The sequence below is a fragment of the Equus przewalskii genome, chromosome 24 (genome assembly GCF_037783145.1).
Source record: "Equus przewalskii isolate Varuska chromosome 24, EquPr2, whole genome shotgun sequence".
NCBI classification, from domain to species: Eukaryota; Metazoa; Chordata; class Mammalia; order Perissodactyla; family Equidae; genus Equus; species Equus przewalskii.
The window spans coordinates 17233145-17256981 of NC_091854.1; the positions used below are offsets into that span (position 1 = coordinate 17233145).

The 23837-nt window shown below is 36.8% G+C and overlaps 1 protein-coding gene across 10 annotated transcripts in view; it reads right to left on the reverse strand.

Moving 5' to 3' along the window:
* Positions 1-23837, reverse strand: part of ADGRL2 (adhesion G protein-coupled receptor L2) — a 594788-nt gene that overhangs the window by 504760 nt on the left and 66191 nt on the right. The gene's annotated exons all lie outside the window — the stretch shown is intronic.

Consider the following 23837-nt stretch of genomic DNA (forward strand, 5'->3'; position numbering starts at 1 on the left):
AATATGAATTTCCTCTAGATAGACAATACATGCTTTAAAAGACTACCAATCTCAGGTGAAATACAAATACAAAATAGCTTTTTGCAAAAACCTAAATTACAGGAAAACAGATATTGCACTAGAGCTTTCCTGGAATTATTTTTAATTGCAAATATTGTTTTAAGACTGAGAACCCAGCCTACCCAAGCAGCATATACAGACTAGCTTTAAATAAATTCGGCATATCATCATGCTAATCCTATTAAAATCTTCAGTCTCTCAAACATCTTTTCTGCTTTTTTTCCCACATACCAATTACTTAATACTGTTACATCTAAGGCCAGGGCTGCTTAGTTGGCCCGAAGGAGTATGGAAGTTCCAGGCTGGCATAGCTTCTATTTTATTAAAAATTTTTTTCTTGCCTGCAACCTGATTTCTTCTGGGTCTGACCTAATTCCTTTGATGCCTGGGGCTTGGAGGCCTGTGCTAATCTGCGTCATGGATGTGTAGAGGGAAAGAGAGACAATTGAGAGAAAAGTAAACAAAGGAAAGAATGACACCTGTGCACAAGTGGGCTTCAAAATCAAAATAAGCATTCGGAAAGCAGCTGGTTTTTGTTCTACCCCGTCCTTTAAAGAGGAACCTAAATTCAACGCATGGCCTCAAACACAAATTCCCCCCCCTCCCTAGTTCTTGACTTTTTTTTAAAGCTGGCTAGTAAAACATTTTATGGCTAGGACAAAAAAGGCAATGGTAGAATGCTAATTGTTAGCTTCGTGCGATGAATTCCAATGAAAGAGAAATTGCGGTTTATGAAACACAAGTCATGCTCTAGAAGTCATAATGAAAGAAAATGTTTGCGCTGACTCTGATGTAGAGATCACGCAATAGCCTAAGCTTTGTTACCAAGCTTTGCAATGTGCTGATATTCAGAGCTTTTAGACCCGTCCACTAACAGTTCCTCTGGGTCTGTTTCCAGTTTCTTTTTCCCTTTGGGAAGCAGGTTCTTCTGACTGCTCAAATATGCATTCAACATCTTGTAGTCATTAATATACCAAAGGCAGGGGGTAAAGGGGCAGATTTTTGAAGTGTCTCTGCTCACTTGATTTTGGATTACTATGACTCCTGGAGAAACGAGAAGGTGAAATTTATCCTTCCTCGGTAACACATCACAGGCTTCTATCTTGGAGATTTTAGAACGTTTGTCATTTTGTTTGCATGGATTTACCAAAAAAGGGGAGGGGGCGTCCATTTGTGACTTGATTAATGATGATTCACAGAGCCATCCATACACCTGCTCCCATCAGAAGACGTGTACTTTAGCTAAAGCAAGCAAATGATCAGTAACAGTAATTGTTTTCAACACAGCAGCATGTCTTGGTTCAGGGGCATTTTCACTTCACAGATGTTTAAAGTCACTTGGTGCTCAGCCTTCAAACTTGTTATTCATTTGGCATCCAAATTCCTGTTCCATAGCCCTGTGACAATCCAATGTGCCATAAATAGAAACGATCCTCTGAATTTCAGCGCTGTAACCTGGGCCTCCCCTAGCTGCCTAGCCTACACAGCCTCTGTGTTTCAGGATATATTTGCAGATTCAAAATGCTTATTTTGGTCAGTTGTTTAAAACGGTTTACTCATCAGATGTTTAGAGCTGCTAATAAGTACAAATCTGTATGCTTTTTTGTTCCTTTCCGAGGTGGTGGGTGGCTTCTTTCTGTTCTCCTTTTATTTGTACTTGTATTCTAGTAGCGGGTCCACTAATGAGCAGGAGAATGACCCTACCCAGGAGGAAAGGAAAAGAACAGGAGTTGGGAATCCAGATAATTTGCAATCTGGAAAACTAATATAACCATAATTGATAATGAGTATAATATTAAGGAATATTAGTTTTGGTCATGAGGAATGAACACTTGTTTGTGTGTGTGTGCTACTGTTATATTTTCATACCAGCCCATGGAATCAGCATTTTTCACACTGATGAAAAATTTTTACAGTTCAGTCTAAACATTGTTCCTGACAGAGCTAGAAATGCCATTTCAAAACAGCACAAGCCTCCACATCATTCCCTATTTGATTCAAAGAACTAGGAAGTCATATAGTGGTACAAGATGTTGCTACTTTATTTCATTGGCTCCATCCACATTAATGAACGTCTAACAGCAGAAAATCCAGCTATAATTTAGGACCTCAAACCACGCATTTAGTTTTCCTTTGGCAGAGCTATCTAAAACAATCTCATATTTAGTGGTTTATATTGTTCACTTTTGAAATACATTACGGTTTGAGCATTGGGCAGGTACGAAATTAATTTGCCTTTGTAAAATTACACACCCTTGGGGTCGGTTGTATTTTATGCACAGGTGGACAAGAATTTTTTAGCAGAAAATCTATGGAGCTGACATTTTTATGCCTTCTGCTTTTTTTTTATTTTATTTTAAAGCACAAGTCTAAACACAGGAACAGCAGATTCCCAATTTTAAACTGCTTATTGAACTCATCTTTTGCTTTAATGTTATAATTTATGTGGGTCATAAACCAACATTAGATGTAAACTTTATACATGCTTTAATACATATGCTTTCCTCAGACACAAAAATTTTTATTATCGAGTAAAGGAATGGTTTACTTTGCTTTAATTAATACATATGACCCAGTGCTACCTATTATACTGAAATAAGAAGAAAACATTAAAAACTGAGCATTGTCATACAGTGCATCTAGGAGAGATTGCCTATTTTTTTGCAAAGATGAAAAATTATGATGAATATCAATTAGATTGGCTTTGTATAAGGTTTACTCTGTCAAAATTCCCTCGCATGCAATTTTATTTTCACAAAATTCTGAGGAACAATGTGTGGTGTGGAATTCCTCAAGCAAGCTAGCCCGAATGCTTGTGATAGTGATCTCAGCAATTACAGACACAATAGATGTACATCACCCCAAATGCCATCTGAAGTCCTGATAAAAGGAAGACTCTTCCCTTTTCCTGTGTCTTGTCTAACAACCTCATTGCCTGTAACTAATAGATCAAAATGCAGAGAGTTGATTCTGTAACACAGTATATAGTGAAACAGAAACCAAATTGCTTGCATTTCCACTTGCTATGTAACCCTTTTCTCAGATGCTCTTGGAAGCTTTGCCTTTCTCTAATTTTGCTAACATCTCACAGATATAAAATTGGGCGCCCCCCAACCCTCTGACTTCTTGCCCTCCCCTCTTTTCTCCTTCCTGCTGTTTCATTACATTTTCTTATGTGCATACCATCAAGTCCTCTTGGACACATAATAAGATTCATGCCAGACTATGTTTCTTGGCTTTAATGGTTAGTTAGCTTTCCAGAATACACATGCTGCTTTATACATGCTTTTATTACTGACATCATGAGAATGCATCTCTCCTATGTTTACAATTGGGTGTTCACCCTTAAATAAAAGCAATGAGATCAGGTTGTTTAAGAGAATCTTTGAAAAGCAGAATAAAAACAGCTGTTATCTGCTTGAACCATTTCATTTTCTTTCATGATCTGAATGATAATGATGTGTAGCAGTGGGCAGTCTCCAGCCCTCATTATACACCATACATCAGAGCCTCTTTCAGGTTGGAATTGGGTCTCTGAGCCAGAGATCCAACAGGATCGTTTCAACCTCACTTCTAACAGGTGTTGGTGTTTGCGGGAGGGGGTGGGGGGAGGATAAAACACCTTTGCTTGTTCCCCACTGACCTCTGGAATCAGGAGGCTGGTTTTCATTGGCAACGTGGGTTTGAAAGTCAAACCAGGTCCTTGCTGAAATCTCTCTCACCAGGAACAGATTACAAATATTTCCACATGTCAAACAAATGAACAATAGGGTGGTCCTTATTAATCAAAGCTCTCCTAAACCAAGTACAGATGGTAGCAATGAACTTCTCTTCCATGAAGATTTTTTGAAACGGGAGGAAATACATCTCACAGAAATGCACATTTCTTCAAGTGACACCAGACAAGAAATAAAGAGCTAAAACCAAATGTAACCAAAACATAACAGAATAATAAATAAATACACTTTTAAAAATCCCAGCGTTCTCAATGATCCAACTCAGAAGGTTGATTGAGCTTATTTCCATTCAACACTCCCTCATCACAAGCTGTTTCTGAAGATTCTGCGGCATTTGCCTAGAGACTGACAAGCTTAAATTGGTTTTAACCTCTGGAGTCCCCTTTTCATATCACAGATGTTGCTGACTGGGGAGCAGAGTTCTGCTTTCCCCAAAGTCAGTGATTTTCAGGCTCTGGTGGCATCCACCACAGAGAACTAACTCCTCTCAGACAACAATGTCGTTTGTCATTTTTAATTAACAGAAAAATATCGATAGGAATAGTTGAAATTGCATTGTATTCAAAACTTGAGAGTGAAGAGTCAGAAAAGCAATTCTATTTAAAGAACAGCCCAGAGGCTGGCCCCATGGCTGCGCGTCTCTGACCTGAGCTGTATTACCTAAGCCTCTTGGGTAGTGGAAAACTGGGTTGGGGGATCTCCTGGGAACAAAGACTCTTTGGGACTTTCTGTATGACCAGGTGTTACTATTTAGAAAGAGTATATTTCAGATGTTTAGCAAAATCGGTTCCACTTCTCCACTCAAGATTGGTGCTATTATGGTCCCATGTAGTCTGTCAAGGTGAGGGATCAAAAGACGCCAAAACGTCACTCAGTTCACGCCTTATCACAAAACAGTGTTACACCTAAATTATATTTGAAAGGTGAAAATTCTATTGTGAAGCCCATAACACAGAGGGTCTGTGATTCCCACTGATAAAAAAAAATTCCATGATGTAAAAACCACCAGAGGCCATTTCTTTCTCTAGCCTAAATCTTTTATACTGCAGCTAAGAGTGTACTCCTTCCTGGTCTGCTCTCAGTTAAAGAGAGCAAAATTCAAAATTGTTTAATGTATGGGTAAAGATTTTTTAAAGTCTCATCTCAAACTTTTTCAAGATAATTACAGCAGAGATGGAAAATTTTCCTAGTAATAGATTAACTATGTGTCTGAAACCTCAGATTAATTATAATCTTCTTCAAGGGGACTAAATTTTATAACTTTTCATGAGGAGATAACATTTTATTGGATTTTAAAAGGAAACGAAATAAAAGTATTATATATAAGAACAATTCCCTTACATGCCATAACCATTATTCCACAATGACTTTTTTGGGAAGGGGAGGAGATTACCCAACTGATTTTTTTAACTTATTGGAAAGTTGCAAAACGCCTTATGAAAACAGCCTCTATTATTATTTTGAGAATGTGAGATATTTTGCTTAAGGTATGAAATAGTATATTTTAATATTCCAAATAGGCCCCTGGATATGCGGACGTAGATTTGATTCCAGGTCTTGTCTATCCAAAATAGATCATCCGATTTTAAGTTAACACAGAATCATTGGCAGATGCCAAAACAAGACTTCATTCTTCTGATTTTCTTGTGGTGTTGAGTAAGTGATGACATCTCAGTGAAATTTCGTTTTGAGCATGCTCCTCCTCACAGACTGGGCATTCCTTAGAAAATACTTGCATATGCTTTTAGGGTTGCTACTGAACCATCATAAAATTCAGCACAATTTGTGTACTCTGTGGCATAAAATAACACAGCAATTTCTTTGCTGAGAAGACAACGAATGATTAGAACAAGTACTGAAATCTCAACACTATTGAGGAATGCCTGAAAATTGTCTTAGAATGTAAACACGGGCTTTTTAGAATCTTTGCTAAAAGCCCGTGTTTATATTCAAGTCAGATACTACACAAGACTATAAATATTTTATAGTAATTTTGATTTGTCTGCTAGTCTATTACAATAAAATTAAAAATAAGGAGATGTCACATATCTGTCCATTAGAGGGCAATAATGAGCGTGCATATGAGAGAGAAGAGAGAAGGATAATTTTGATGGAAGAGTAAGAGGAAGAAATGAAGGAAAGGAAGAGGAGATCTAATTCTCCAACTAGAAAATAGTATTAGTCTGGGGAAAGTTGGCGCGACTACTCATCAGAACATGGATAGCAGATAGCCGGACAGAACAGCAAGGAACATTTTTAAATGCTTACAACATTTCAGGCATTTTGTCCAGTGCTTTATGTGTATTCAGAACCTCCGAGTGAAGGGCTGAGAGCTTAAGTTCTGTGTTTGAATCTGAGCCTCATCTGTTACTAGTTGTATGACCTTGGCCAGGTCACACATAGAATGTGATAAAAAGTCACATTAGAACCTTCCCTATAGGTTTGTTATGAGAGTTAATTGAGTAAATATTGAGAAAGTTCTTGGAACAGTGTCTGGTACATAGTAACCACTATACAACGGTTTATTAAAACATTCTCCTTTAATTCTCACAAGAACTCTCTTTGATTAAAAAAAATTATTTTTGCTTTTTTTTGAGGAAGATTAGCCCTGAGCTAACATCTGTGTCCATCTTCCTCTATTTTACATGTGGGACGCCTGCCACAGCATGGCTTGATAAGTGGTGCATATGTCCATGGCCAGATCCAAACCAGTGAATCCCGGGATGCTAAAGCAGAATGTGGGAAATTAACTGCTGTGCCACCAAGCTGGCCTCTGTTTTTTTTCATTTGTTTTGTTTAAAAATTGTTTTATTATTTTTCTTTTTTGAGGAAGATTAGGCCTGAGCTAACATCTGCTGCCAATCTTCCTATTTTTGCTGAGGAAGACTGGCCCTGAGCTAACATTCGCGCCCATCTTCCTCTACTTTATACGTGGAATGCCTGCCACAGTGTGGCTTGCCAAACTGTGTGTAGGTCCATACCCAGGATCTGAATCTGCAAACCCCAGGCCACCGAAGTATAACATGCGAACTTAACCGCTGCACCTTGGGCCGGCCCCTCCTATTTTTGTTTTAAAGCAAAGACAACTGAGGTCCCAAAAGTTGATGTAATTTGCCACGAATCATATATCTAGTGGGTGGTGGCGAAGGAGTTGGTATTCTGTACATTCCATATGTCTAATTCCAGGGGCCACAAGCTTCACTGTGCTGTGGAGTGAGCTACCAGTGCATGCACTAATATCCATGAACTTTTAACTGCCTAATAAGTTACCTAGTCGTATCTTCTGATAAAAAACAAAGATGCTGACTTTCTCTATCTAAAAGCTCTGTCATCTTAAGAAGGGGTGGTAGATAAATGACCAAAATATAGAAACACATAAACTGCAAACATGTATGTATTCTGGTAAATGTGGTTTTTTTTCCTGGTAACTTTTATTTTTAAGCCCATTTTTCCTTTCCAGTAGTACTTGCTTATTGAATTCTTTGATGATAACACTCCTTTTGCTATGGGAACTGAGGTCTTATCATTAAAGGAAAGTGTCATGCAAATTCCAATGGATGCTCTGTTTTTTATTGTTACTATTCTGGAAGTAATTGCTTGTTACCAAGATTATCTCAACAAAAGATTCTTCTGAGTAGATCAGATCTGTTGGTTAGATCTTCTCTCAACTGAGTGAACCTTTCTGTCTTAAGCATGTCACAATTTTTATTACACATTTAAAAAAATGACTGTTTGAAAAATGAGCGTCTTCTCCACTCCACTGAAAGCTCATGAATGTAAGAATTATTTCTAGTTTGCTCATTATTTTGTGTCTCTGGTGCCTAGAATGGTATCCAGCATAAAGTGGGATAACTCAATGTTTGCCAAATGAATAAACAAAAGACAGTGGCCTCTGACAAGGCTATTTGGGGGGTGGTGGTGAGTAGTTCAAATAAAGTCTGGTTGCACACCCGTGATATGGTGGAGAGTGTGTGAATAAGAATGCTCTGTGGACAAGGCCATTTCATGGTTGTTTCAGGTAGTAAATATGGAAAGATAATACTAAGAAAATAGAGAAAACAAGATCAACTTGAAAGGAAAAACATGAGTGATCATCCTGTTTCAGAGCAGTATATGAGATAATTGTTTACATTTTCCCAGGACTTTTTGCTGTGTGGAGTTGAGTCCCTTTCTGTAATCTTCCTTAAAGAAGCCATCTGTGGTTAGAGCCGGTAGGTTAGGTCAATGTGTAGAGGAGGGTCGGTGGCAGCGGTAATATCCCCTTTATATGGTGGATTCTCTTGCTGAGCATCAAGGAATCATCACCCAGTGACCCCGGGGGGCAGGAACCTGTATGTGATTAATCAAGGAAGCACTTTCTTTGTTGAACTCTGGAGATAAGTTTCTGGACCCAGCAGGTGAAATAACATCCTAGGGAGCCTGGCAGGCAGAGTGGCATATTCCCTCCTGACCTCAATTTCCCAAAGACGCTGTGTAGTCTGTTTGTGGATGACACGCTCAATGGGAAAAGCACCAGATGAAGCAAACCAGCAAGGATCCCATCATACCCCTGAGGTACAGGGAGACAGAGCTTCCCATTTAGTCAAGAATAGTGGCTGGATTCTGCTGGTATTGGAGAAAAAAGAAAGGTAGACTAATTTAGTTACCTGTTTTGAAAGAACCTGCGCCATCCACTAAGTCTCTTCTTGCCAACTCATACCCATTTAGTTTACTACTCTAGAAATTGCAAAAAAAAAAAAAAAAAAAATTCTGCTTTTAATCCTTTGGAGGGAAAGCCTGATTATCATATTATTTCTTCTCTGTGGTTGAATGAGTTATTATCTTCAAGGGGAGGATGTTTATAGGGATTTAAGCATAATATAGATTTGGGTTTATTTTATTTTAAATTTAAAAGTTAAAAATGGGACACAATTACGTCTTTTATTCCCCTACATAGACAGTCCATTAAAGCATAGTGAGTTCAGTCACGGAGCTGAAGATGCTGCTGCTTGATTCCTTCATGGATGACTAAGATGTTTCTTGAAGTCGATTAAAACATATTTCTCAGAAATCAAGCACTTTCATCTTATAAACACTCTCAAAATGAGAAGGACGGTGGTATAGCATAACAGGTGTTAAACGATTAATTGGTTGGTTGATGTATACCCATTACATAGGGTAGTTCCCTATTTATTATCCTCATGCATCCATTTGGTGCAGCCCTCCTAAGTATTAAACTTTGGCTTAGAGATTGGATAAGGATTTTACATGATGGAGGTGGGTCACAGCATCTTCCCACCTCTTGAATCACATAGGCCTCTCCCTGGTGTTTCTTCCTCACTGTGAAATTAAAATGGACAAGAACCTGCAAGTAATTAAAGAGGGAGAAACAATTTGTAGAATCTGCTTTTCTATCCAAAAGTTAAGCTGGCAGAGATTTCGTTTAGAGAGCAATAGCAACAGGAATTAGTTGGCTGTGATGGGCCTCACTTACAAAATAGTTGCCACTGACTTTATAAATGTTCTCGAACTTCAAGAGAATGCCTTTCGTGAAATTCTGCATGTGTTTAGAAAAACAATGGTTTTTCTAGGGAATGAAGTTTTGTGTTTTATCTGAACTTTCCACATACCCAGGTTGTAATCACTGATCTCCTCTCCACCCGAAAATGAGGACAACTGGGAATATTTAAATAGTACTTGCTGAGAATTTCTAATTTGTTAAAAATATAATTGCTAATAGAATTTTTACCATACAATTTATCTCCTCAGTCATGAAAGACTAGGGAACTAGTTATCTATATTTTTCTTCCTCTTTTCCTTCGTAATGCTAGCTCTCCATTGGAGAGAAAAGGACTAACAGCTGGAACTTATAACTATTTGGAAACATCAACAATGTCGAAATTTACACTCCCATGTGCAGATGTTATCAGACAATCAAAAAAATGTGTACAAACTGTGAAAGAGGAAAGCAATTTTGTCGAAGCGTGATTTGGTTGGGTGGGGCACAAAAAGTTACACTTGTCCTTTTTCAGAAAAGCATTGTGAATCAACAAGATGAGATTGATTATATTAGAGGAAGATTTTGCAAAAGATTTTCTAACTCAGTGACAGGTGTGATCTATGCTACATGATTGACTTTGTGAAACACAAATGGTTTTACCCCCACCACATTACATCAACAAGAGAGGCTGAACTAACAAGAAGAAACTGTGCCAGTCGGCACTCTTTCCCACTGGATTCAAGATTTTAGTCAAACATATATCTCCCTAATACTATTGGGCATGGTCTCTTAATAATATGCTTCCAGCAGGGAGGTTGGGCCGAGTCTGCCATTGCTAATTTATATCCCGCTTATCTAAGAGAGATTGGTTAATCCAAATATGGCATTTGGGGATGTGGAATTAGACTAATACTACTCTAAAACAGATAATTTTTTTTCCTTCCTTGGGGCTTTATCTGTCGAGCTAGCTTCTTTGTTAGTGTTAGCTTGCTCCTCCAGCACAAGTTAGTAGAAAATGGTAAAAATAGATGAGACTTATTATCCATAAAGACTCTAAGGCGGCAAAGTTACATGGGAAGGTGGGTATAAAACTTAAATATCTCAAATATATTCAAAACCTTCCTTCTAAAATAAACATTATTTTTATTCATTGCATCCAGGCAGGACGTTTCTTCTTAAGTTGAGGAAACGTTGCTTTTTTTGTGTGAGGGTGGATTGGGTGAAGGGCGAGAGGTATGTATTTGGTGTTTTACACATGGTTAAGAGATATCAGTACTATCCAGACTTGAGAAGAAGCTTTCATTGTGGAGGCGTATTGTGCAGTGGTTGAAAGTAGGCGCAATGGAACTGGACAGACTTGGATTTAAATCTTGTCTCTGTCGTTTGCAGGTTGCATGACTTTGTGAGTTACCTTCTCCCATGCTTCTCATGAGTAAATTGGAGATAATGATTGCTATGGAAACTAAATAAGATGATATATGTAAAACGCTTAGTGCAGTAAGTAGAGCTCTTATCACAGCAGTAAGGGTATAATAATTCATAGCTGTTGTTTTTTATATTATTATTATTTTAGATGCATTCCTAAGCTTCATTGATCACAGTAAAATATGTGTTCCTGGTTCCTATTTCTCCTTTCCAGAAAAGGAATCCAAATAAGTGTCTTCTGATCAGTCAAAGACAGTCGCTAGCATTCAGTGTGGCATAGGTTTGGGTAGAGAGTGAAGTGTAAGTAGCTAAATTGTCAAGCGTTAGTCTGAATTTCCCACAGACAGACTTCTGCAAGGATAAACCTCTGCTGCACTCGAAGGGCACATAAAATTAAATAAAGGAGCAGAGGACTTGCTAGAGAGGTAAAAGTAGACAGATAAATCCTTCCTTTATTTTAGAGGAAAAATTACGTGAGCCACTGATAGGAAATGATTGCAAAGCCCATGAAAACTGAAGCTCGTTTGCCAAATTCTCTGTTTCTCTCTTTTCCTTCTGCAGAAAACGGTGAACAGTTACTGAAAATGCCTGAAGAACGCCTCCATACATACATTGGTAGGGAGAACAGTAGCTCGAGTTCATCATTTTCAGCATTTACGTTAACATATCGAAAGCACAGGGCAGCTCTTCAGTGTAGCACTTGCTGCATTGTATTGCAATTTATGTTAACATGACTGTCTCTCCCACAATGGCTCCGAGCACAGGACCATATCTTATTTGTGTATCACCAATCCTGAGCACAGAATAAGTGCTCAAAAAACCGAGTCTGCTCCATCAATGAATCAATTTCAGTGAGTCCCAGATAAGGGCATTCATTTATCTCATTTGTTAATAAACTTGATTGCCTGTTATATTTCAAAACAGCATATGCTAAACGAAAGCTTAAAATGAATTTCTAACTCAGCAGTTACCGACCAATTTTAGCATGAGGATTTCCTTTAAGTGTCAAAAATTTTCATGAGTATTTGTACTTAAATTATCTCTTGATTGAGAAAATACATGACACAGCAGCTGCCAGAGCAGCTCCCACATCTTTTCAAAACTGGTAATATAAAGGGTGTTTGTGGCAGCATCTTTGTAATAGCAAAACAACTGAAGAGAGGTTATGAAAACATAATGAATGTCCATCCATAGTGGGTTGGTTAAATAAATTATGCTACTTTCATATAATGAAATACTTCGCAGTACTAAAAAAGAAGGCGGTAGATCAATAAGTACTGAGATAGAAAAATGTCCAAGATATATTAAAAGAGAACATCGAATTTCAGCAGGGAATGTACAGTATAATTCCCTTTGTGTACGAAAAACTGCACAAATCTGTTGGCAAGAGTATGGAAAAATTCTGGAAGAATATACAATAAATTGAAAGGAGCGTGATAGGAAGGAGGCATTACTTTTCACATTACAACTTATTATACCGTTTGAGCTTTCCCCTCTGAACATGAATTATTTATATTTTAAAAATCAAAATAGCATATCCACGTATGTATTATCTTTCTTTCTCTCTCTATTATATATATACAGATATATATATATATCATACATATATGATATATAATTCTTTTTTCACCCTTCACTTAAGACCTGTATGTTCTGCCAATGGCTAACGTTTGGTACGTGCCTTTATGTGAAAATCCTTTGCAATAATTCTGCAGCTCCCTCATAGTTCTTTCATCACCAGAATGAAAACCAGCTTTATCCCGTTTTCATAACTCTTTTACCTTTTTCAATAAACAAATAAATAAATCAACAAACAAACCAGCAGATTTTCAAATATTTGCTAGCTGTACTATTCTTTGTTCATGCCCAGGAAATATTACAGGAAAGCCTGATATTAGAATGGATAAGAGCAGAACTCTTCTGATTTCAGAATGAAGCTCCAGAACTCCCCTTCTCCTTTGTTCTGAGGCAGCCTAAAGTGAGAGTAAGGGGTTGAAGGGTGGAAGGGGGAATCCACACAACACTTAATGTTCCAGGGAGCCCAGTGTGAAAACCACTTCCCCAAGTTGTAATATCAGATCACGTGGTTGACTCAAGCTCAAACAAGCTGCAGAGTTGAGATTAGAATTCAGCTTAGCAGACGTGAAATTTTAGGCATAGAGTTTCTTTTCAGTTTTATATTAGCTCCACACTGCAGGAAGTGCAAGATCCACACTTAGCTGACCTTCACATTGACTTTCTAGGACCACTCCCATCCAGGGCCAAGCACGGGCCTTGCATTTAGAGATAAGCAAAAACTGTGCAGTTAGTTGGTGGTTGAATTAGACTGAATAGGTCAGGTGGCTTTTCCAAGATCATTCTGCAGGTAAATGACACACGGAACCAATCCCTGAAACCCCGTTGCCAATCTAAGCCTCTTACTATTATACATACATATATATTATATGAATCATGCTTTGCCTAAGTAATTTGTCACAAGGCATTTAATTTAACATTTAACTTTTATATAATCTTAAATTCTTCTCTAGGTTGTTGTTGATTTTTCAACTTCCTTTAAATTTATGAAAATTAGTAAGCTATTATGCAATATCCCCCTCCCCTCCATTAATATCTATCTCAGTTCATTGTCTATTTTTTTCATAGTTCCTGTCCTAACTCAGAATCACTTTCTTATCTCTCTACCTACTTATTTTTGGTATTACTCTCTGACTAGAATGCAATCTATATTAGGAAAAAGACCCTGTCCCTGTTATTTATGGGCCTCTCTTTTCAATAATGGCTACATTACTGAATGTTGAAAGGTTTAATAAAGGTAGCATTATTCAGAGAAATCACTGAAAACAACAAATCTGGGTTAAAAAGATTTTCTTAAAAGCATCCAAGATGTAACAAGATAGTAAGGTCCAGAGGATGAAACTGAAGAAAAAGTGGGGATCTAGAGAAGTAAGTCAAGCCTGGAATACTGAGTTGCCTTTGCCCCAAGGATATTTTTGTATTCTGTCAAATTAGAACTATAGTTTTGGCAGACTCTTTGAGGGTCTCTGAGTAAGGGAGTGTTAAAGGACATCCTGCTTACATTGAGCTGAGGCCCCAAAAGGGACAAAGGAACCAGCAGTAACCATGTTTCTACCCTTCCATCCTCTGCTCCTAGGGGATTGCAATGAGGGTTGCTTGGGCATATCACAGAGCAGGCGAGCAAAGGGAAGAGCAAAACAACCTGTCCTAGGGAAGTTCTTGCCAATATTTTTACAGATTTGCAGCTCACAATACACATGGCGTTGGTGGTCCGGGGGTCTCCAATCTAGGAGCTCGATTTGAGATGGTTACAGGCAATTAGTGCCTCTAGGTATTGGGCAGAAATTGACACACATTCATCTGGAGCTGGACCTCAAGGAATCCCCAGGACTAAACACACGAGGAAACAAGGCCCTGTGAGTGAGCACCGGGAGAAACACCAGCCAGAAGGAACACGTCTACAGACTTCAGATATCGGATTATCAGTCAGAGAGACTGAAACTGCTATTGCCACAATTAAAAAACTGAAACACAAGTTTGAAAAAAGCTGCAAGGAGCAGGATCTATATATAACAAGTGACAGAGGAGATTTGAAAAAGCATCACCTTAAAAATTTTTAGGAAAGAAAACTTCAATAACCAAGATTAAATTCCAATGGACAGATTTGACAAGATATAAAACACCAATGATGAAGACCAGAAAATTATGCAGAACAAAGCAAAGAGAAATAATAAGATGGAAAAGATAGAAAATATAAGATGGAAAATACGGCATAGAATGAAGGATTCTAGTATATGTTAGAGTCCCAGAGGAACTGAGAGAGGATGAAACTGGCATTATTTGGAGAGAAAGGACTGAGAATTTTTCTTAGTTGAAGAAAGATACTAATCCACAGGCTCAAGAGACCCCCGCACTCCATTCCCAGGCAGGATAAATAGAAAGAAAGTCATACTACCTACATGGTCATGACACTGCATACTGCAAAAAACACAGTGCCTGGAATATAGCAGTTGGGAACAAGTAATTTTGGATAAATGAACTAATTTGTATTTAAGACTGAGGGCTTTGAGATTGGACTGAGTCATTTAGTCATGTGCCATAGGCCAAGTTACTTCATCTCCCCAAATTTTAGGTTCCTCTTCTGTAAAAGAGGATCGTAATAGTATTTACTTCATATGATTATAGAAAGGATTAAATAAGTACTTAAGGTATGTGAAATAGTGCCTTACATGGAACACACATAGTAAATGTAAATTACCCTTGTTGTTATCATACAAAAAGTGACTATCTGCATGATTTCTATATGAAAAATTTCTTAATTTTTTTCTATAAGTTTCTCTCTACAACAGACAAACTTTGCTGGTATTCTCTGTGATTGTGAATTATTTTAGGAAAATTTTGGTAAGTGAAATATTCTACAAGGTTTGGCACAGACTCCAAAAAGCAATAATGATAATCATTAATATTGGTATCTTATTTTACAAGTTCAAAGTGCTTTAACATATACCATTTCATAACTGACTTTGCCAACACTATCAGCTTCTGAAGAATGGATAACTTTCTTTGGAATCTTAAATCACAAGCAATCCTAGCTGAAGTTAATTCTGAAAGTGAGGATCAACTTCCATTAAAGTTAAGACTATATTAAAATCAATTCAAAGAAAGCCATGACTGTCTAATATTGTGACATACGGCCTAACTGCTCCTGCAGGTAATGGCAAGACATTGGTCTCAGCTGTCCTCATGCAATATAGATTGACTATTGATAGCCAACAGAGTAGAAAAAGACAATATCAAGGACAGTAGAGGATAGAAGATTTAATAGGGTGCAATTTGAAAGTGTCCTTCTACTCATGAGAGTGGTAGCAATAGCCATATTTCATAACGACCATTGATTCAGTGAACACTTATTTAGCACTAATTTTTTGCACCAAATTGGTCAAGGGTCTTTTGAATTTAGTATATCCATATCACATCATTTCTTTTAATGTGTTTTCATTAGTCCAGTATATACGTTCTTTTGTAAGGCATAGCCACCGAAAATATAATGTACCAGCACAGACAATGTATACTTCTAGGTTGTTGCAGAAAAAATCATGGTGAGTAGCAGTACATTCATTTGGTCTTTGGTTGGGGCTCTGTTATCATGCGTTTACCAAATAGGAGAGGAGAAAGAAACACCTTGAAGATATGTTGGCACACAATACAAAAAAACACTGTGAGAGAAGGCATAATGGAAGCCAGGAGATAAACCAGTTCAGTTACCACCTTATCACACACCAAAGACTTCTGGTCACCTTTGAAACCAAGGGCAAGTCATCTAAGCTAAATGAAATGGTTTCCTGCTTACTAGGTTTATTCTATTAGGTCCTTTGTAAAAGAGCCTGTGTCTGTTTTATTTCATTTAGATAAAAGAATAGGCAGACATGTCATTAGATTACCTTTGAATTTGACCTTGTACTTGTCATTTTTTATGGTAAAGAATAAGGCTTTTTTCAGGAAAAAGAAATAAAATTCTTTAAAGTTAGAGACATTGAAACCTAATAGGTTGTGCTATTTAAACAGAAAACAAATTAAGATTGCTCTGGAGCCATTTTTTTTTTTTTTTTTTTTTTTGTAATTAGCCGCAAGTTCCTAAAGGACATTAGACAATTATAGAAACATCCTGAGCTATGTGGTCTCAGACTTCAAGTTAACACTTATTTTCCTGGTTTCTGAAGACCTTTCATTTTCTTTAGCAATTATTTCGGGTACCATTCCCTTTTACTTCTGAGCAAATCTTTATATTTACTTAACAGCAAGTCCAGATTAGAAAAGAAGAATTGTGTCCTTAGTTTTCTGCCAGGAAACCATCTTGATATAAATATTGCAAATCTTCTTTAGCTTTTATTTTAGTTATTAATGAAATATAGCACATGTTTCATTATTAACACATTGTGAACTCATTGTCCAATTATCCTAAATAATTACTATAACTTTCTCTAATTCTAAGGCAGCATTCCAGTTTCCTTGGGTAATGTCTAAGGATTTCTTCCTTGCCACCTTTTCCAAAACAATGTTTAGTAGCCTTAGGTATCAGGAAATATTTCTATATGTTTTATCTCAATCACTTTTGTGTTTATTCTTTCTCATTGATATGACACTTCATCTGCCTTTCTCCTTTGATTTAATTTACTTGACATCAACCAGTTATTGTGGATAGATCAAATTTTCACCTTTCACAAATGTAGTGATATGACATCTGTCTAGCTCTCATTTTTGTAGCCTTTGGCATATATTTCAACTCAGAAAAATAAAGCCTGTATAAAAACGATGTTTTCATGCTAGGCTTATATTCACATGGCTTTATGATTTTCCAGTGCTCACTCAAGCCTCAAAACCTGTGTCTCTCTAAAGAAAAATAGTGGGTTTTAAATAAATTTATAGGACCATCACTTTTATATGACCATATCATAAAAGAATATGTGGAAATAGTATTGATAAAATTTAAGTATTCTCTTCAGGTGTGGCAGAAGAACAAAGGAATGGAATACTATGTCCCTTTTTTATGTATTTATCAAAGACTACCTGACTACAGGAGACATGTGTCACCACAACTTCACATCTCGTTGGACAACTGTGGAGGTCTTGGCCACAACAGGGTTATGGTGTTTAAAGTAAATCGAAAGAAGATAAAGTCGTTTTTTCATAAGCATTAACAATTGGTGGAGAAGACAATATATATATCTGAAGGTTATTTTGAAAACTTCTTGCATTTAAAGTGAGTGGCCAAAATAAGTGGGCTGTTTCTTTTACCCTAATCTATTGCCAGTTTTTCTATTATGAAACAGTCTTTCAAAGCCACATTTTCAAGCATATTAGTTATCATTAACACATTGTCTCTTACATTGTTCTAAATGTTCAGAAGATGTGTGGACTGAATTATGTCCACCTCAAATTCGTATGTTGAAACCTTACCCTTCAATGTAACTATATTTGGAGGTAGACCTTTAAGGAGGTAATCAAGGTTAAATGAAGTCATAAAGGTGGGTCCTTACGCCATGAGGACTGGTGTCATTATAAGAAGAGGAGGGGACACCGGAGATCTCTCTCTTCCTGCCACACAGAGGAAAGGCCACGTGAGAACACAGTGAGAAGGCCACCATCTGCCAGTCAGGAAGAGAAGTCTCCCCAGAAACCAACCTTGATGGTACTTTGATCTTGGACTTCTGGCTTCCAGAACTGTGAGAAAATAAACATCTGTTCTTTAAGACACCTAGTCTGTGGTATTTTGTTAGGATAGCCTGAGCAGGTTAATAATTCAAATATTTCAGATCACGTCAGTAAAATTTCTTAAAAAACACAATGGAATTATAGTAACAGTGGTGGAAACAGTACATTCTGATTTCACATCTGCTATAAACTTGTTATGTTATACAACTCAAAAAGAGAAATGAATGATGGATTATTTAAAAATTAATTTAAAATGCAAAAAAAGTAAACAATCAAAAGAGGCACACAGTGAAAAATAGAAGGTCCTTCCTCACCTCCTCAGATCTGCCCACTCTCTTGAGCCAGGTAACCAGTTTTAAGAGTTTCTTAAATATCTCTCTGTTAATTTTCTAGTCACCACACACACATACAGATGCACACACATATGCATTTTTTTTTTTTTGCTGAGGAAAATTCACCCTGAGCCAACATCCATTGCCAATCTTCCTCCTTTTGCTTGAGGAAGATTTGCCCTGAGCTAAGATCTCCGCCAATCTTCCTTTGTTTTGTATGCGAGTCACTGCCACAGAATGGCCGCTGACAGGTGGTGCAGGTCAGCAGCTGGGAACTGAACCCTGGTTACCGAAGCGGAGCTCCCGGAACTTAATCACTGGGCCATGGGGCTTCCCCCGACATGCACCTTTTTTATGCAAATGAGATTTCACTAGGCTTCAGCAACCTATTTTTATTCACATAAAACATATTTCTCAATATATAGTCCATATAGACCTTTCTCATTTTTAAGGGCGGCACAATATGTCATAGTATGAGTAACTCTAATTTATTTAACCAGTTGCCGACTAATAAGCGTTTTGACTGTATCTAATTGTTTTCTATGATAAACAAGGTACAACATACATTGTTGCATATATCTTTGCACATTTATATGAGAATTTTCATAGAAAAAATTCTTAGAAATAAAAATACTGATATTGAGTGAAAGGGCTTGTGTATTTTTAGTTTATTTTACTTTTGATAGATGTTGTTAAATTTCCCTTCAAAAATGTTGTACCAAGTTGCTTTCCCACAAAACAGTTTGCAGAGTCTGCTTTCCTAAGCCTTGGTCAAGATTGGTAATATAAAAGCTATAGTAGATTTTTATAAAGTGTATCTTACAGTAGTTTTAATTTGCATTTATTTAATTATCAGAGAAGTTGAGCACTTTGACAAACTCTTCTCAGGAGAACTTTTTGTTGTTGTTAAATAATGAAGGATGTATGACCACCCATGGTGGCTTGAAGGACCACACACGCACACACACATTCCCCCCACCCCCTTTCTCTCTCTTACCCGCTGTTAGGGAACAGTCATAACTTAAAAGCCTTTTTTTAGCTGTTGAATCTTTAAGTGAGATGTTTCAGTGGTGTAGGATCGGGTCAATTACTTTGATATACAACTAAAACCAATTTAAAAGGAATATTAAAAGAGTTGAATTTTCAATTTAAAGTTAACTCCAGAGGAATAAGCTCTTTCTGTTTATCTAAGCTTTCCTCCAATATAGTTCAATAGACACAGCTGGAGTGACGCATGGAAGAGCAGATGATGTGTGAATGAGAAAAATATTAGAAACCTGAGGACTTCACTCCACTGGTGCGGACTCAAAGCCTAAGACAGTGCCTGACTTGTTGTATGTGGTCGAGACAGACAGGCTGAACGAATGCATGGACAGTTGCACATGTTAAATATGTAAGTAAAGCAATTAGGAAGTTATCTTGGAGGAGCAATCCTAGAAATTTTTCTTTGATAAATAGAAACACCCCAGAATACATGTTAGTTGGGATCCCTATGGAAACATTCAAATTTTGTAATCACTGGGCTAACAGTATGGGGTCTCCCTATACACTTAATAAAAATTTTCAGGTTCCCTATTACTCCCAGAAATTTTATCATCTTAAGATAAGAACAATTGTATCCAATTTTTTCTTGATCTTTCACTGCTTATTTTTGGCACATTTTCAGCTTGGACAATGGAACCAGAGTGTTTAAATGCAATTTTGTCTTTGATCAAGTTCATTTTATAGTTTATGTCCTTATTTGCTTCTGTTTTTTTTCAGCACTTCATAATTTCTCTCAATCTTAAAATAGATATTAAAATTGCTTTTTAAAAAGCAAATAATCTAGACAATGACATGCAATTGAAAATAGTTCATTTTTATCTCAGGCACATGTGGGTCACCAGGCACACAATATACCTAGCAAGTGCTTGCTTCACAAAAGCTTCCTCTATTGTGCGATAGTCCTTAATGGACATTCAGATTGTTATTATTTTAAACTCAAATAGCAATAGTAGTCTTAATAATAATGGGATATTGAAAAATCCCATATGTTGAGTCTGGGTGATTTAAAAATTTTAATCAGGAAAAGGAGAACAAAACCTGCTTTACAGCTATGAATGTCGATGTGAGTTGGTGTGAGAGCTGAGGGATTGCTAACTGTTGGTGGACATCCCTTAGGAAAATACAATTGAATGACAATCATATGATGTATGCCAGGCTACCCTGAGGCTTATGTAGAACCCTAAAGCACACAAGGGCTCAGTTAGGCCAAAGCATGGGAAGAATATCTACAAGATTCTTTTATGTCAAAAATTAGTAAAACATAGAAACAAACATTATGGGAGAAAAACTAAACCACTGTTGGACAAGGGAATCACGACCAATGAAAGGCATGACCTTCCTCAGTGCAAATCAGGCCAGACAAGCTTAATTATTTTTTTTATAAGATTACCAAATTGGTGGATAAAGGAAGGCAAGCAGGGTTACAAGAGCAGGACATTAGGGACATGTTTGATACAACAATGATTATTTGTTTAAATTCTTGGGTTGTAAGTCCATTATGAGAGTGTTGTGAAAAATAATTTACCACAACCACCTGAGGTTTAATCTCAGGAGAGGAAGCATGCTTCAGTATTATAAAATCTATTCATGGAGAATAGGAAATCGAGATATTAAAAGGAAATGGTATGTTTTTGTCAAAAGGTATTAAAAAAGACACTGAAAATGTCTGTAGACGTTCTTCATGAAAATACTAAAAGGAATAGGAGACTCTTTCTTGAACACGATAAAGAGTCACTATTTTTTTCTTTTTAAAGATTGGCACCTGAGCTAACAACTGTTGCCAATCATTTTTTCTTTTTCTTTTTTTTTGTTTTTTGTTTTTTTTTGGAGGAAGATTAGCCCTCAGCTAACTACTGCCAGTCCTCCTCTTTTTGCTGAGGAAGCCTGGCTCTGAGCTAACATCCGTGCCCATCTTCCTCTAGTTTATACGTGGGACACCTACCACAGCATGGCTGCCAAGCAGTGCCATGTCCACACCCGGGATCCGAACCAGCGAACCCCGGGCCGCCGAGAAGCAGAACGTGTGAACTTAACCGCTGCGCCACTGGGCCGGCCCCTCTTTTTCTTTTTCTTATTCTTCTCTCCAAAGCCCCCAGGACACAGTTGTATATTCCAGCTGTGAGTGCCTCTGGTTGTGCTATGTGGGACGCTGCCTCAGTGTGGCTTGATGAGCAGTGCCATGTCCACTTCCAGGATTCGAACCAACAAAACCCTGGGCCCCCGAAGTGGAGCGTGTGAACTTAACCACCCAGCCACGGCACCGGCCCCCTAAGAATCACTATTTTAACCCAACAGCCAGTATTTATTTAATGGTGAAATCTCAGAATAAGATACGGATCTCCATTGCCATCATTAATTTTTATTATTATTTGGGGATTTTCTGATTAATCCATGTAACATGAAACCAAATATGGAGTATAAATACTGGGCAGTTATAATCCCCAAAGAGCTATATGAAATAAAAGATTGTGAATATGACAAAATATGTGTGTTTAATATAAAGCCAGAACTAAATTAAAAGAAGAAATCACAGTCAAAACATCAATAAAAGCTATCAGTAACCCAGGATAATCTTAAAAAGAAATCTCTAAATTGCATATAAAGAAAATTACAAATATAGCTGCAATCTATATAAATAAAATATGTAATGAAAATTGAAAACTTTGTTGAGATTTTTAAGGATAAGACATGATTCTGGAAGAGATGATTGAACCTCATTTATTTATATATGTCATATAATTCCCACATGTATTTGTATGTTTCGTGTAAATAAAATAAAATAGGAGCTTTGGGGGAAATTTAAGACATTTTTCTCTAATGTAACATTCATTTAGAAAGAATAAACAGGCAGAACTATCAAAGCAAAACAGCAACCACCACCACCACCACTATAAAACACATTATAAACTTATAATAAGTAAATCCATGATTTTTGTATAAAAGTAGACAGCTGAATGGAAAAGAATAAATAGCGAAGAAATAATTCTTATTATTTGTAAAAATGTCCTGTATAATAAAGTCATTATAAATCAATAAAATTGGCAGAAGTCTTAGTCAAAAGTGGTGATAAATAATTAGCAATTTGGAAAAAGCCACATATTCTTTTACCTCACATTTTATTCCAAAATAAGTTTGAGGTGGATTAAAATGTTAAAATGAAAAAGTCAAACTATTACTAAGGTAGGAAAAATAGAAATAAATAGTTGGATTTTTGGATAGAAGACTATGAATTTACAAATGATTAAAAACTAACCATAAAGAAAAAATGCCAATAGATTTAGTTTTATAAATATAAAAGTCCTTATTTCATAAAGAATATCCCAGTCTATATTTGATAAGGGGTTAATAACTTTGTAATTTTGAAAGACAAGCCCATACAAATTCATAAATCCTGAGCACAGGACATGAACAGACAATTCACCAAAGAGGAAATAGAACAAGTAAACAAACAGATGGGAAAATGCTCACCTCATTAGTAGTCAAAGAAATGCAAATTCAATTTAGATGGGGAAAGGAGTTACAGTTTGTTTTTGTAGCTCAGGCTTCTGAAAAAAGGAAGGGAGTAGAAGCAGTTTGAGTCTTGGAATTGCTGTATGTTCCAGGAAGTGTGAGATGTGGACTAACAGAAGAAAACCATGTCATAGCGACCTGCTAAATCCTGCAGTTCTCTTCCTGAAGTTGTCTTGGGCACGTGCCACTGGGTGGCAGGGACAGGGTTGGAGGAGGGAAGCTTGGATGGAGAAGAAAGCTGGCAAGCATGATATTATTACTTTTAGTTACATTGAATTAAAAATTTTAATAAACAGCTAAGAGTGGTGTAAACAAATAGGAAATATGACATCATCTTTTAATGATCACATCAGCAAAAAATCAAAACCAAAAACATTCATTGTCAACCTGGAATTTTGCTACCTATAACATCATTTATAAAATTGCATTAGTGGACGTTAACCAGTTAGAGATGGTTAAAAGATTAGGGACTACTCGCAACCATTAAAATCATGACATTTATTGACTACTCTGTTCTGGGCATTGCAGGAAGCCCTTTACATGAATTCTCTAACTCGGTTCTTATGATGAGATATATGTTGTTATTATTACCTCATTCTTATGTAAGGAGGAATTGAGTTTCTGGGAGGCTGAGACACATAAAGATTACACTGCTAATAGACAACAGAGCTACAATTTAAACCTGGATATTCTGATGACAAAATCTGCTTTAACAGTTACAGTGCATGTAATATGAAACAGCATGTTATGACATCATATGCACATTATTATTATGACTTTGAAAAGTGCATAAAAATTCAAAGTGAAATACATAAAAATGCTGAGCAATGTGGTATTAAGGTGCTGGGGTAGATAATACAGCTTTTTTCTCTTTTTGAAGTATTTAAAAATTAAAGCATACACTTTAAAGTAAGATTTAAAAAATTATTTTATTGAAGTCATATTGGCTTATAACATTGAGTAAATTTAAGGTGTGTATTATTCTGTGTCAGTTTCTGTGTAGACTGCATCGTGTTCACCATC